Source organism: Rhinatrema bivittatum, chromosome 5 (genome assembly GCF_901001135.1).
Source record: "Rhinatrema bivittatum chromosome 5, aRhiBiv1.1, whole genome shotgun sequence".
Lineage (NCBI taxonomy): Eukaryota > Metazoa > Chordata > Amphibia > Gymnophiona > Rhinatrematidae > Rhinatrema > Rhinatrema bivittatum.
The window spans coordinates 347484062-347498328 of NC_042619.1; the positions used below are offsets into that span (position 1 = coordinate 347484062).

Sequence of the window (14267 nt, forward strand, 5' to 3'; positions counted from 1 at the left end):
CACGAAGTAAGGGAGAGACAAGGGAGAAGCATGCAAGGAGGCCTAAGCAGGCCACAAGGAAAGGCAGAACAAAGCTAGAAGGCCACAAGATAGGGCAAGAAGGCCAAAGGGGCTGCAGGACAAAGCAGGAAGTGGGGAGTGCCTGTCTTTGAGATCCCTTACAATACCAGGATCTGATGAGTAATCTGCACTAAGGAGATTTAAATGATGCTCTGCCTGAACCTTTTTTTTTTTAGATTAGGTGAGGAACCTGGGCAAAGCTAGATTAACTAAATCAGTTGCTACTAAAGCAAAGATTTTTGTCTCTTCTCTTCCCTTTATCAAACGTTGATCTGTACTGTGTACTGAAGTAGATCACAAGTACAACGGAGCTGCAAGTCCCCATTAATGAAGATATGGGTGAAGCAGCAGCATTGCTGGGACTCTCTGTCACATGGCAGAAGCATGGAAAAGGAACCACATAGAGAGATCCCAGGATTAGTCAGGCAGGGCTGAGGAGGAGTCAAGCGCTTTAAATGAAATACACATGTCCAGAGAGCTGACAGTGGGAAAAGGCAGGACTGTTACCCAGGATTTCATTGAGATCTATTTTTACCTCCTATTCAAGGTGATAGCAGACAAATCTCTCTTCTACTTCAGAGACTCAGCTCACTAAGCTTTGGGGAGTATATCAGATGTTTTTAAGACTAATCGGAGAAAATTTTTTCACTCAACGCACAATTAAACTCTGGAATTTGTTGCCAGAGGATGTGGTTAGTGCAGTTAGTGTAGCTGGGTTTAAAAAAGGATTGGATAAGTTCTTGGAGAAGTCCATTAACGGCTATTAATCAAGTTTCCTTAGGGAATAGCCACTGCTATTAATTGCATCAGTAGCATGGGATCTTCTTAGTGTTTGGGTGATTGCCAGGTTCTTGTGGCCTGGATTGGCCTCTGTTGGAAACAGGATGCTGGGCTTGATGGACCCTTGGGCTGACTCAGCATGGCAATTTCTTATGTTCCTATCTCAATTAAGGACATTGTATTTCCAGTTCGCCCTTATATAAAGAGCCTTGAGACTTGGATAGATGCTGATCTATCCTTTCGCCCATACATTAGATCAGTTATAAGAACAGGCTTTTACAAACTATGGGCTGGATTTTAAAAGGGTTAAGCGCGTAACCGGGTTTACGCGCGCTGAGCCTATTTTAAAAAGGCCCGACGACGCGCGTAAAGCCCCGGGATGCATGTAAGTCCCGGGGCTTACAAAAGGGGCGGTCCGGGGGCGGGGTCAGGCTCTTGGCACAGCGGCCATATTGCCGGCGCGCGCAACTTACTGAACTACAGTGTGAAAATCAGATACTTCAAGCAAGTGTTTCTGAAACAAAAAAAAAAGAAAAATGAAAAGGTAGGGGGAAGGGCAGGGGAGGTAGGGGAAGGGAAGGGAAAGTGTGGTGGGGGGTAGGGAACGGGGGAAGGCAGTGCGGCTTGGCGCAGGCTCGGCGCGCGCAAAGGGGTGCACAACTGTGCACCCCTTTGCGCGCGTCGACCCCTGATTTTATAACATGTGCGTGCACCTGCACGCACATGTTATAAAATCGGGCGTACAGGTGTGCGTGCCGGGTAGCGCGCGCACATGTATGCCGTGCGTGCTGCTTTTAAAATCTATCCCTGTGTGTCCTTTTTGCAATGAAACACTTGCTTGAAATATCCGATTTTCACACTGTAGTTCAGGTCTCCATTATATCTTTAGTTGCTAATGGTGATTCCATTCAGCAGGAACCACTAAGACCTCTTCCGTTATTGATAAACGCTGCTGCTCGGCTTATTTCAGGTATAAGCTGAAGAGACTCCTTGCTTATAAATGTACTAATTGAACAATATATATACAATATAAGACGGGCACCATAGCTTTCAAATTGGTCAAACTGAACAAAACACCTTCGGTAAATGCTTTGTTAGAAATGATTCAGAGGACGAGATCATGGAGATTTTCCCCAAAGAGAATTATTAGACATTCCCTCAGTCAGACAGGCTCGTCTCAGTGAAATGCATGATTGCACCTTCTCAGTCGCAGCACCAAACCTTTGGAATTCTCTTCCAGAGGCACCAATTCTAGCAACATGTCCAAACACATTCAAGTCATCACTAAAGACACATCTATCTCAAGCTATCCTATTTGTGATATGAACAACTAAATATGCTGGGGGGCTTATACTAGCCTTGTCAGAAATATTTATAATAGTCTAATGTGCCGTGTTTGTGCAAATGTATTTATTATGTTACTTTATTATGTATGCAGCAAGATGTACTCTGCTTAGTGCGTCAAGGTGCTAACGTTCAGCAAATTTTAATAAAGATAATGATAAAGAAAGGATGCATTTGAACTTGACACACCTACTTATCTGCATACGTGCTGACTTACACATACTATTGAATATTGTGCTCCATAATTTTAAGTGGAGGCTTCCAAGACCTTACTATATTAAATATTTTCATTCTGAGCCACTGAATTATTCTGAATTAGAATTAGCTTGGGAAAAATCAAAACCCAGAGGAAATTAGAAAATAAGGAATGAACTGAGTTTTTGCAGTTACAAACTGTCAAATGATCAGGGGAAACTATAATGATGGGTTAAGTCCCAGGAGAATCAGGAAACCATTAAAGAAGGCTTCCATGCACAATCAGGGGATGAGATTACCTTAGGCCCAGAAATACTTATTCACTTTGCAGATATTAAACAAAAGCCAAACAATGATAGCACTTTGGAAGAGCTTTACAGTCATGCTAGTAGTTTTAAAAGGGACTAGTACAGTATAGATGGCTAGAAATCTAGACAGTTCCTCCATTTTGGAGAACAGTTTATTTATAGAAGTGCTCAAATAATTGCAATAATTTCTCAAATTGTAGTTCTTAAAACTGTTAGAAAAGAAGTAATGTGGTTGGCGCATTCTAATCCTCTCTTCAGGTCATTTAGGTAGGGAAAAATACCAGACGGAGAGCAAAGTGGCACTTTGGAGGAATATTCTAGGAGGTTGGATATTGTGATTCATGCCCAGAGTTAGCAACTAGCGCTTCCAAAAAGGCAATAGCAAGCACTGCTTCTATCTCTTCTAGTATTTGGAACTTCATTTGAGAGGTGTGGGACAGACGTCCTAGTTTTAGAGTTTGTGTAACAAGGTACCCTGAAGCTATCTCTTTAGGGTTAAATTTTCAAAATGTTTATGCACACAAAATTGGAAGTTACATGCATAAATATCATGTTTGCTTGCAAATAATGTTTCGCAAGAGCGCAAAGTATGTAGGGGCAGATTTTCAAAGGGTTACGCGCGCGACCCCGAAAACCTGCTCCTGCGCGCGGCGAGCCTATTTTGCATAGGCTCGGCGACGTGCGCAAGCCCCGGGATGCGCGTATGTCCCGGGGCTTAGAAAAAGGGGTGGGAAGGGGGCGGGGTCGTGGGCGGATGCCAGTCCAGGGGCAGTCTGGGGGCGGTCCGGGGGCAGGACCGAGGCCTCCAGCACAGCGGCAGTGCCGGGGGATGGCGCACCGGCAGCCAGAGGCAGGCATAAATAATTGAAACAAGGTAGGGGGGATGGGTTAGATAGGGGAAGGGAGGGGAAGGTGGGGTGGGGGGAGCGGAAGAAAAGTTCCCTCCAAGGCCGCTCCGATTTCAGAGCGGCCTTGGAGGGAACAGGGAAAGCCATCGGTGCTCCCCTAGGGCTCGGCGCGCGCAAGGTGCACAAGTGTGCACCCCCCTTGCACGCACCCACCCCGGATTTTACAACATGCTCGCAGGTGTACATTTGTGCGTGCCAGGTAGCATGCACAAATGTACCCCGTGCGCGCAGATTTTAAAATCTGCCCCAAAATGAGCAGTTTAGGGGCATTCTGAGGCAGGGTTTGGAGTTTGTGCACAAATTGCTATTTTGGAATTGGCATATATGCATTCACTTACTGAAATTGTCGTGTGCGTCTACACTTTCTAATTAAGTCATGGAAGTAAAATTGCACTTCTCTTTTATCTGCAGTTTTTGGGTGGAATATCTGAGTTAAATGGTGAAAGGTCAAGGTGGTCTGGGTGAACTGGTGCAGGTTGGATGAAGTGGTAGAAGAGTCGACAAACTGGTTATTGCAAATACGCACACAAATATGTATTTTCATAATCAGAGTATATTCTTTATAAAATTACCAACACAACGTATAAAATAGGGTCATTATGCACAATAAAGCTATGCATATATTTTTATAAAATGAGAAAGTATGCATTTTCCTGAATGACTGGATTATACAAACATACTTTCAAGGTATATAACCTTCCACAATAATTTATAATCTGTGAAGCTTCTACCCAGTAATGGATTGGTCTATTGGGATTTCAGGCATGCCCCAGTGAGAGGTCAGGTGCCTGGTATTGATCGAGGTGGCGTCATGTCATAGAGTTGCTGCGATCAATACCAGGTCCCCCGCAGCAGCTCCCCCGAGGGACTCTGCTCGATTGCACTTATTTTCACTTTCTCCACGGCTCTCTCGTACTGTCCCTGCTGCTCTCTTTCAGCCGCCGCGGCAGGAGCATTTGACTGCCTCCAGTTGCATGAGCTCTGCCTCTCCCAGCAGGAGGCAGCTGACACACCTCTGGCTGCTGCCTTAAAACCCCCTACTGATCTCTGCAAAATGGCCTCGTCCTCAGGCTGCAGTAAAAGAAAACAAAACTATGAGGGCTTGCAGCACAACCCTTCCCAAGCCAAGGAAGACCTCATCCTGAGGCATTAACTGGCAGCCCACCCATTCTTCAGGGGCTATTAATACCTGGTTCCCCACCATCACCAATGTAACCTAAAACTATTTTTTTTTTTAATTATGTCAGTGAGTCACTGAGCTGAAGGTAAGAATGAATATGTGTGTGTGTGAGCCAGAGTGTGAGAGTGCATGGATGTGGACGAATAATTGTATGTGTCTGTGAGTATGCATGTGAGCGTGTGTGTCTGTGTGCGCAAGCATATGAGGGAATGTGTGTCTCTAAAGTGTGTGTGTGTGTGTGTCAGCATGCGTGCATCTGTAACAGAGAGAAGAAAGCCTCTGCACATAACCCTTCCCCAGCCAACTAATCCTCAACAATCTCACAGGGTCATTTATCAAATCGCGTTAGGGCCCTAACGCTCGCAATAAGGCCCTAACGCACGCGATAAATACTGCATTACAAAATGCGTTGGCAAATTTGACATTTTTATTCAAGTGGGGAGGAGTTGGGGGCGGAGTAAATGGAAATGAGGGCTGGTTAACATTGCTTGATGCACTCTCTACCTAGCTGCAATCAAGCTAACGAGAAAGAACATGGAACAAATCTACCTTTCTTTCACCTTTCATCCCTCCAAATCACATTAAATCTTTACTGATGGTAACTGTGCTGTTCGTAAGTAAGACTATGCATGTTAAACTGCTCCCTAAAACCCAACTCACCACCCAAACCTCACCCCGAGTTCATAATGCCCCCTCTTACAGTGATATAAAAAGTTCAGATATTAGTGAGCCCCCCAGAGGCTCTCTCTCTCTCACTCTCCCTCCCCGAAACAAGATTTGCAGTAAATCCCATTTAATCGTAATGCACAGCTATAACAGGCATAATGCTCAGAATAAAGGTGCAGTTATTTCCGACATTAAATCCCGTAATGGTGGTGCATTATGTTATCGCACACAACGTTAACCAGCCCTTATTTCCATTTACTCCACCCAAACTCCTCCCACTTGAATAAAATTTTCAAAGTTGCATACACATTTCATGATGCAGTATTTATTGCATGCATTAGGGCGATAAGGACCTAACACGGTTTCATAAATGATAAATGACCCTGATCACTAAACAGCGTTGACCAAATAGCAAGGGATTTATGATAACAGGAAATAGAGAGGTGAATTATGAAATTTTACAGCCAGGTTAGAAAAAGCCCAAGAAAATATAGCACATTAAAATTGGTGGCGAGAAAAAATGTTTATTTCTCCAAAACTTAAACATTTGGACTTAAGCCCAGAAGTAGCAGATGTAGAAATGAAGTATCAGGTTTCCTCAGGGGAAACAACTGTACCTAAGGCAAAAGAAGCAAGCAGAAAATTTACCGGAATCCTCTAAGGATGTTTTTTCTATTCAATTGTCATTGATAATAACTTATTTTTTTGTCCCAGCAGTTTCCTCCTGCTCCTTTGAGCTTCTATTTCAATGAGAACTGTTTTTGTTGAACTATGGTTCCAAGAGTCTTCATTCAAGACTACCCAGGTATTTCTCCCCTATTTTAAAACTGCCTTCTAACTCATAGCAGTGAGAGTCTTCAGCTTAGGGTCATGCATCATGGCTTCTGGAATCCTACATTCATGGACCCTAAATCTGGCCTCAGTGTTTCTCTCGAATGATGGTTGGGTTTTCCACCCCCGTGGCTGTGAAAGCTACCTCTGTAGCATCCCCATTCCCAGTCAACTCAGAGAGGAGAAAATTTGACCCAGGAATCCAACCCAGGTCTTCTACATTGTAAATTACTTTCCCTAATTTTATATCCTGGTTTACTTCAAAACGATTGCTCACCCATAACTGAACTTTTCACAAAAGAATTCCCTACTCCAGAGACAACAATTATCTTAGGTGACTTTAATCTTCATATAAACCATTCACCAAGATCCCTCTCTTGCGATATGTTCCTAAATGCAATGGAAGCCTTAGGATGGACTCAACACGTCTCTGAAGACACCCACAGAGGAGGCCATACACTTGATCTCACACTTGCAAATTCAAACAACTTCTGTATAAATACTGAACACAAAAAAATCCCCTGGTCTGATCACCAATTAATCAAAGCAGACCTAATATGCAAAAAAAAATTAATAATAATAATAACGAAAAGCTTAGAAAATAATATCACCCAAACATTCAGAAAGAAAATAAAATCTGAAATACTAACAAGTACACTAGAGATCAAAATAAACAAATTAAATCTAATTAACTGCTATGAGGCATTTGACTCATGGAAAATAATGATCAAGGAAATAGAAGATAAAAAATATTGATAATCACAGACTAAAGAACCCTTGGTATAATGAAAAATTAAAAGAATAAAAAAAAAAGAAAACTAGAAAAACAATGGCAAAAATCACTAAGAAGATACAAATTTTACCTTTCTCACTACCGAGCACTAATGAACAAATCAAAGACTATTACACAAAACAGATACATGGAAACGTATTCAACTCAAAGCTTCTGTTTGAGACAGTAAATAGTCTAATACAAGACCCTTCATCAAACCACTCACCGGCTGAGCACATGAGCAGCAGCAGCAGAATGTGTGTGTGTATCTGTCTGTCTGTCTCTATGAGACAGCTCTTGAACCAGTTGCCATTGTTTGGCAACTGGTTCAAGAGCTGATTGGTTGGTAAGAGATTTTAACACCAGGCCAGGAATCCAGCATGCACACACACACACACACACACACATATATATATATATATATATATAATTTTTTTTTTAATTTAATTTAATTTTTTTTTTTGAGAAATTTAACCAAACTTGGGGAGAGGGGGGGGGTCAACCAATTGAATGGATGGGACTGCAGCTCTGATTGCTCATGATCACCTGGTCTAAGGTGTGCGCTACTTAGTTATTTCGGGGAAAATGTGAAATTAATTTTGAAGATATTTTAGCTCAGTTCTGCCAGGTTTCAGGTCACATTATGAACTGCTCAAGGTTTGGCTTGATGGGCTTGCAGGAGCTGTTGAAGCATGTGCTACACAGAAGGTACACGAAGGAGCTAGACAGGTTTGAAAAAAATCCCCCAGGCTATTTTCCTACAATCCACCCCTGATAATGCATTATCAAATTCAATAAAGTATGCATTATCCTAGCGTCACTAATATCAGAATCTGTGAGGAGGAACATCTGAGCTATAATGTCAGCCCAGCTAAGACTAAAAAGCTAAAATTACTGGTACATACTTTGACTGTATCATATAAACACTCTAAATATCTTTTCTTAAGCTGTTATGAATATGTATTTCTGAGCTAAGTATCTGCTTTAACAAAAGTTTCTATTTGGCAAAACTCAAATAGCTTTCATTATTCACCTTCTACGGCCCAAAATGATTTTAAACAAATTAAGCCTAAATGTATTGGCCGCTTAACTATATTTGTATTTCCAATGAAGTATTAAAAGGGCTTATACCATACGCACTAACCACCTGCACAATAATCCAAAATGACAAATATACCTGGCAACAGTGAGGCTGCAGACTTGTTAATGGTTTTTCTTTTAAAAGGTACAGCAGGATGGACCACTATGGTTCAGGTTTACATTTGGTATTATCCTTACCATTCAGTTTATAGCTCTCTACTGTCGATAGTGTCTGCAGAAATGGCAAGGTTCAAAATGAATATTCCTGCTCAGAATTCATTGCTGTAATCCAATTTTCCCACCATAATTCCTGTTTTTAACTGCCATTAGGGCAGTTTGACATTCAGACCATGCTTTACAACATCTATTAGCAGATTTGCAAAGGATAAAATAGTGAGCCGAAAGTTTTACAGGTCTAAACTCATAAGAACATTGCTAATCTGTTTGTAGGCTCAGCCCTCAATTTTCAGTCAAAATATTCTTTACTCATGAATAGTTAAAAGTTTAATGAGGCCGCTAATCTGAATTTTATCCAATTTACCTATTTACTTGATATAAGTAATTACAATGACTTTCTATTTCATTAAATTGGAACTGTGAGAAACAGCATTCAGCATTGCAACCTATAACATATCTTCGAAATGCAATATAGTCAACTAAATGTGGAGGTCTCTAGTGAACCTCTGTAGTACAACAGTTAATCTAACAATCTCTCAGCATGATAATGGTGCGTCTTTTTAAATAATCTATAGTTTTGTGGGTGTTTCTTTATCTGTACTCTTATTCATCAAATGCATTTACATTGGCAGCTAAAATCAATCATCCTGTTGCGGGAGACATGGAGAATGAATTGGAGTAATCAGGATTTATTTTAGAAGCACAGAGGAGAAAACACTGAGAAAACCATTCTGTGGCCTTTGCAGCAGTACACCCACCCCTTGCTTTCCAAGTACAATATTATTTTCTCCCCCCAAAAATATGTAATATCAATATCAGCAAATACATTCCTAATGTAAGGCAATTCCATTAGGCAAGGTCATTCAGTTCATAGCATCATTGAAAAGATAATGTAATGCAAAATTATAAAACATGGAACTTCTGTATTAGGAGTGGCTCACATAAATTATATAATTCATTTACTGCCCAATGCATTCAGTGATCGGGAAACATTCAGAAGGACATTCTCTTCCTGAAAAGAATAAATACATTTGCCTCTTGTCAATAAACCACTGTCAGTGGCGTGTATCTCCGAACTTTCATATAAGTGGCCTTCCTATGGGTTTTCAGGGTGGCGTCTAATCCTCCTTTCACTCTTTCCTCCTTCATTATTCCTTTTTGGAAATGCCTACCTATATCTCCACTATCCAACAGACAACATCATACACATCTCTAACTGGAGTGGAAAAAGCGCACTAACAATGCACAGAAACAGCAAAGTATAAAACAAAATGCCAATGCCCATATCTGACAGATAATCATAACATATTTCCTTTTCAAAAACATTTTAAGTAACGGAGCATTATAAGTGACCTGATGTACTAAGGGGTTTTCCCATTGTTTGTCCACAGGGAAAATGCTTAGGGCAGAGTTCTTTGAACATTGCTGTGAGCTGTTATCATAAGAACATAAGAAATTGCCATGCTGGGACAGAGCAAGGGTCCATCAAGCCCAGCATCCTGTTTCCAACAGAGGCCAATCCAGGCCATAAGAACCTGGCAATTACCCAAACACTAAGAAGATCCCATGCTACTGATGCAATTAATAAGAACATAAGAACATAAGAAAATGCCATACTGGGTCAGACCAAGGGTCCATCAAGCCCAGCATCCTGTTTCCAACAGTGGCCAATCCAGGCCATAAGAACCTGGCAAGTACCCAAAAACTAAGTCTATTCCATGTAACCATTGCTAATGGCAGTGGCTATTCTCTAAGTGAACTTAATAGCAGGTAATAGACTTCTCCTCCAAGAACTTATCCAATCCTTTTTTAAACACAGCTATACTAACTGCACTAACCACATCCTCTGGCAACAAATTCCAGAGTTCAATTGTGCGTTGAGTAAAAAAGAACTTTCTCCGATTAGTTTTAAATGTGCCCCATGCTAACTTCATGGAGTGCCCCCTAGTCTTTCTACTATCCGAAAGAGTAAATAACCGATTCACATCTACCGGTTCTAGACCTCTCATGATTTTAAACACCTCTATCATATCCCCCCTCAGTCGTCTCTTCTCCAAGCTGAAAAGTCCTAACCTCTTTAGTCTTTCCTCATAGGGGAGTTGTTCCATTCCCCTTATCATTTTGGTAGCCCTTCTCTGTACCTTCTCCATCGCAACTATATCTTTTTTGAGATGCGGTGACCAGAATTGTACACAGTATTCAAGGTGTGGTCTCACCATGGAGCGATACAGAGGCATTATGACATTTTCCGTTTTATTCACCATTCCCTTTCTAATAATTCCCAACATTCTGTTTGCTTTTTTGACTGCCGCAAATAGCAGTGGCTATTCCCTAAGTAAAATTGATTAATAGCAGGTAATGGACTTCTCCTCCAAGAACTTATTCAAACCTTTTTTGAACCCAGCTACACTAACTGCACTAACCACATACTCAGAGAGATGGTTAATAAATAAGTAATATGTACGTATAGAAACACAAAATCATGATGGCAGAAAACCAATCATATGGCCTATCTAGTTTGCCCATCCATAGCAACTGCCCAGTTCTACAATCTCTACCACTTCCTCAGAGATTCCCTGCGCTTGTTCCCTATTTTCCTGCATTCAAATACTGATCTTGTCACCACGACTTTCACTGGTTGGCTGTTCCATTCATCCACCATCCTTTTTGTAATGAAAAATGTACTTAAATTACTCCTGACTATATCCCTTTTCACCCTTATCCCACTACCTCTCATTCCAGAGTCCCTATGTTCTGATAACTTGGAGGTATTTAAAGATCCCTATCTTATCTCCCCTATCCCGCCTTTCCTCTAGCGTATACATACTTAGATCTTTGTCTGCATCCATATGCTTTATAAGGAAGACCACTGACCATTTTAGTAGCTCAGGAGCAGGACCTGTTGCCAAGGTGAAGAGCAGGAAGCTGTCGAGCTTAAATAGGAGTCATGATGTCATCTTCGGGGACCGGGCCAAAGTTTCCCTCCACGGCCCCTTTAAGTACCGGCATGTCCCGTGTGCATGGGCCTAGGGGAGCACACGCAGGAAGGAAGTCGGCGACGTCCTGAGCTGCATGGAACAGATGCCGTCAGGCGATTCGGGGGCCAGGCCAGGCCATGCCACGTCGTCAGGGAGCCCGTAGCCGTTGCCTGCCAAGGCAGGTAAGGGGACCCAGTGACGGGTTGCTGCAGCCGGGGTTCCCAACAGTTCATTCCTTATCAATCATTTGGACATAGTGGTTATTTCTGACCATGTGTTTGAAACAGGCTTTAAAGCTGAATTAGAAATTAGAGACGGTTCTTTTAACAAATTAGACACGTGTTCCTGTGAATAGCTGAAAGCACATTGCCAAGTTTGAGCCATCCCTATCACGATGAGCTAATAACTCCAATTAAAGGGAAACGCCAGTGTCTGTTTGCACCCAAAAATAACTAGCTGGTGTTAATATTTAATGTTGCTATTGTATGACACGATTAAAGGACAATATATTGGAGAGGAAAAGACCTCAGCAGTGGTGTCAACTGAATGTTATCATCAGATTTTTTACCAGTAGTTGCAATCACAGGTCTAAAAAACCTTTCTCTTTTTTAATTTTTATATTGTTTTTCAAAAACTCTTAATTTTTTATTTATGTTAAAAATGTTTGCTGGTTTACGTTCTTGTTGGATTCGTGGACCCTTGAGCTGGCTGGGACAGATGACTCACCATGGGAAGGCCCACAGTGGATGTCAAAGCCAGGAGGTGGCACAGGGCAGGAGACCGAAGGGATCTTCACCACTGGAAGCCCGAGGTCCCCCCAGGAGGACCCGAGCCACTTGGACTTACGTGCGGTCTCCTGTGGGTCGATGTGTGAAGAGGAGTTCCAGAGGATCGAGAAGAGTAGGGCTGAAGCCAGGAGGCCAACTGGAACTTCACCACTGGAAGCCCGCGGTCCCCCCGAGAGGAGCTCGTGAGGACCCGAGCATCTTGGACTTAGGCCTCCTGGATGAAAGCCGGAGTCAGGAACCAGTGGACAGAAGCCGGACTAAGAAGCCAGTGGATGAGCCGAAGTCAGAAGCCAGTAGTCAGAAGCCGGTCAGAAGCCAGTAGTCGAAAGCAGCAACTAGAAGCTCTCAACAGAGAGAGAACCTCGTTGCAAGGCAAGGCACAGAGGTGGATGCAGGGTTTAAATATCCCTGCAGCGTCGGACGTGATCCCTGGGCTGTCCTCTGTCTTCCCGAGCTGGGTCCTATAAATCTAGAGCCCTTGCGCGCGCGCACGTGTCTAGGAGCGGGGTCAAGCACGGAGGATCGACGGCATCTCCCTCGAGGAGGGAACGCCGTGGCAAAGGCTAGGCCGGGCCTTGCCGGCCGAAGAGAGGTTCCAGCGGCTCGGGCCGGCCCCGAGGTAGGTGGAGGGACCGGAGCACGGCCTGGGACCGTAACAGTTCTCTATTTGTACATAGCTGTATATATCTTCTTATGTTTACAACAGCTTTAAAACTAAGCCAGACTTCAAATGGATATAATCCTAACAAACATTTTTCAAATTCCATACATACAGTAGGACCCTGGTGAAACTTCATTTGGAATACTGTGTACAATTCTGAAGATTGCACCTTGAAAAGGATATAAACCAGTTGGAGTCAGTTCAGAGGGAAGCGACTAAAATGATCAGTGGTCTTAGTTCTAAACCATATGGGGATAGACTTAAAGATCAAAACATGTGTACTCTAGAGGAAAGGCGAGATAGGGGACACGTGACAGAGCATTTAAGTATCTCAAAGGTTTCCATGCACAGGAGACGAGCCTCTTTCAACCAAAAGGAGGCTACAGAACAAGGATCCTTGGACGAGAGTGAAAGGGGGGTAGATTCAGGAGTAATTTTAGGAAATATTTCTTTACAGAGAGGGTGGTGGATGCATGGAATGGCCCTCCCAGTGGAGGGGGTGGAGGCGAAAATGATATCTGAATTCAAGAAAGCCTGGAATAATTACAGGGGACCTCTAAGGCACTGATGAGAATTACAAGGCTAGGCAAACTGGATGGATAGGCAAACTGGATGACCCATGTGGTCTTTTTCTGCCGTCACATTTCTCTGTTTCTAAACTGAAGCTTTACTGATTCCCAATGAGCTTATTGCTGTTTCCTTTTTGCTGGGGGGGGGGGGTGTTTAACTGCAGTAACTATGGGACTGTGGCTATTGCAGACCCTGCAGAGTTTAATGCTGAGAGGGAGCAGCAGTGAGAGAAAAGCCTTCATGTTGTTTTTCCTTCACACACTATCAGTACGTGGGAGGGGCAGCACTTGCAGTGACCCTGGACTACGGTCATCATGGCAAACTCTACGGGATTTAATGGTTAGAAAGGGCAGTGCTGAGAGGAGGGGGGTGGGGGGCCGGGGGGAACATTTTAACTGTAACAACTGCAGCCCGGACCAGTGAAGGGAAGCCGGAGACAAAGAATGCGCTCCCGAGCTAAGACGCCATTTTCTGGGGGCACTCGTGGGTTGCACCATATCACAGAGACGCCTGCTGCGGGGCGGAGGTTACAGGAGGAACGCAGAGTCCCGCGGGGGGTACCTATCGGCCCGAATCTCCGCTAGTGATCTGCAGCGGGACAGACTTCCACGCGGCTACGCGACGTCTTCCTGGAGGATGCTCCCGACTCTTCCTGTACCTGGGAGCAGTGGCTGTGACCTTTAGTAGTGCTTCTAGCCCTGAATACTTATTTATTTATTTAAAAACTTTTCTATACCGTCGCTAAGTTATATACCATCGCAACGGTTTACAAATAGGCACATAGACTAAGGTAAGTAAATGTAGGATATCGTACATTCTAACAGGTGCCAATAAAGTTCGGTTACAATTTCATAAATAAAATCATTATTTGAGTAATGTTGGTCAAGTCCAGGTGTATTATTGAGTTACTATCGCTTTGAAATATTACTTCTTAAATGTAGGATTGAGTACATTCATTCTCATCTGCAT

At 43.0% G+C, this 14267-nt stretch overlaps 1 protein-coding gene across 1 annotated transcript in view; it reads right to left on the reverse strand.

The window, feature by feature from the left end:
• Window positions 1–14267, reverse strand: part of FGF14 (fibroblast growth factor 14) — a 419021-nt gene that overhangs the window by 212737 nt on the left and 192017 nt on the right. The window lies entirely within an intron of this gene.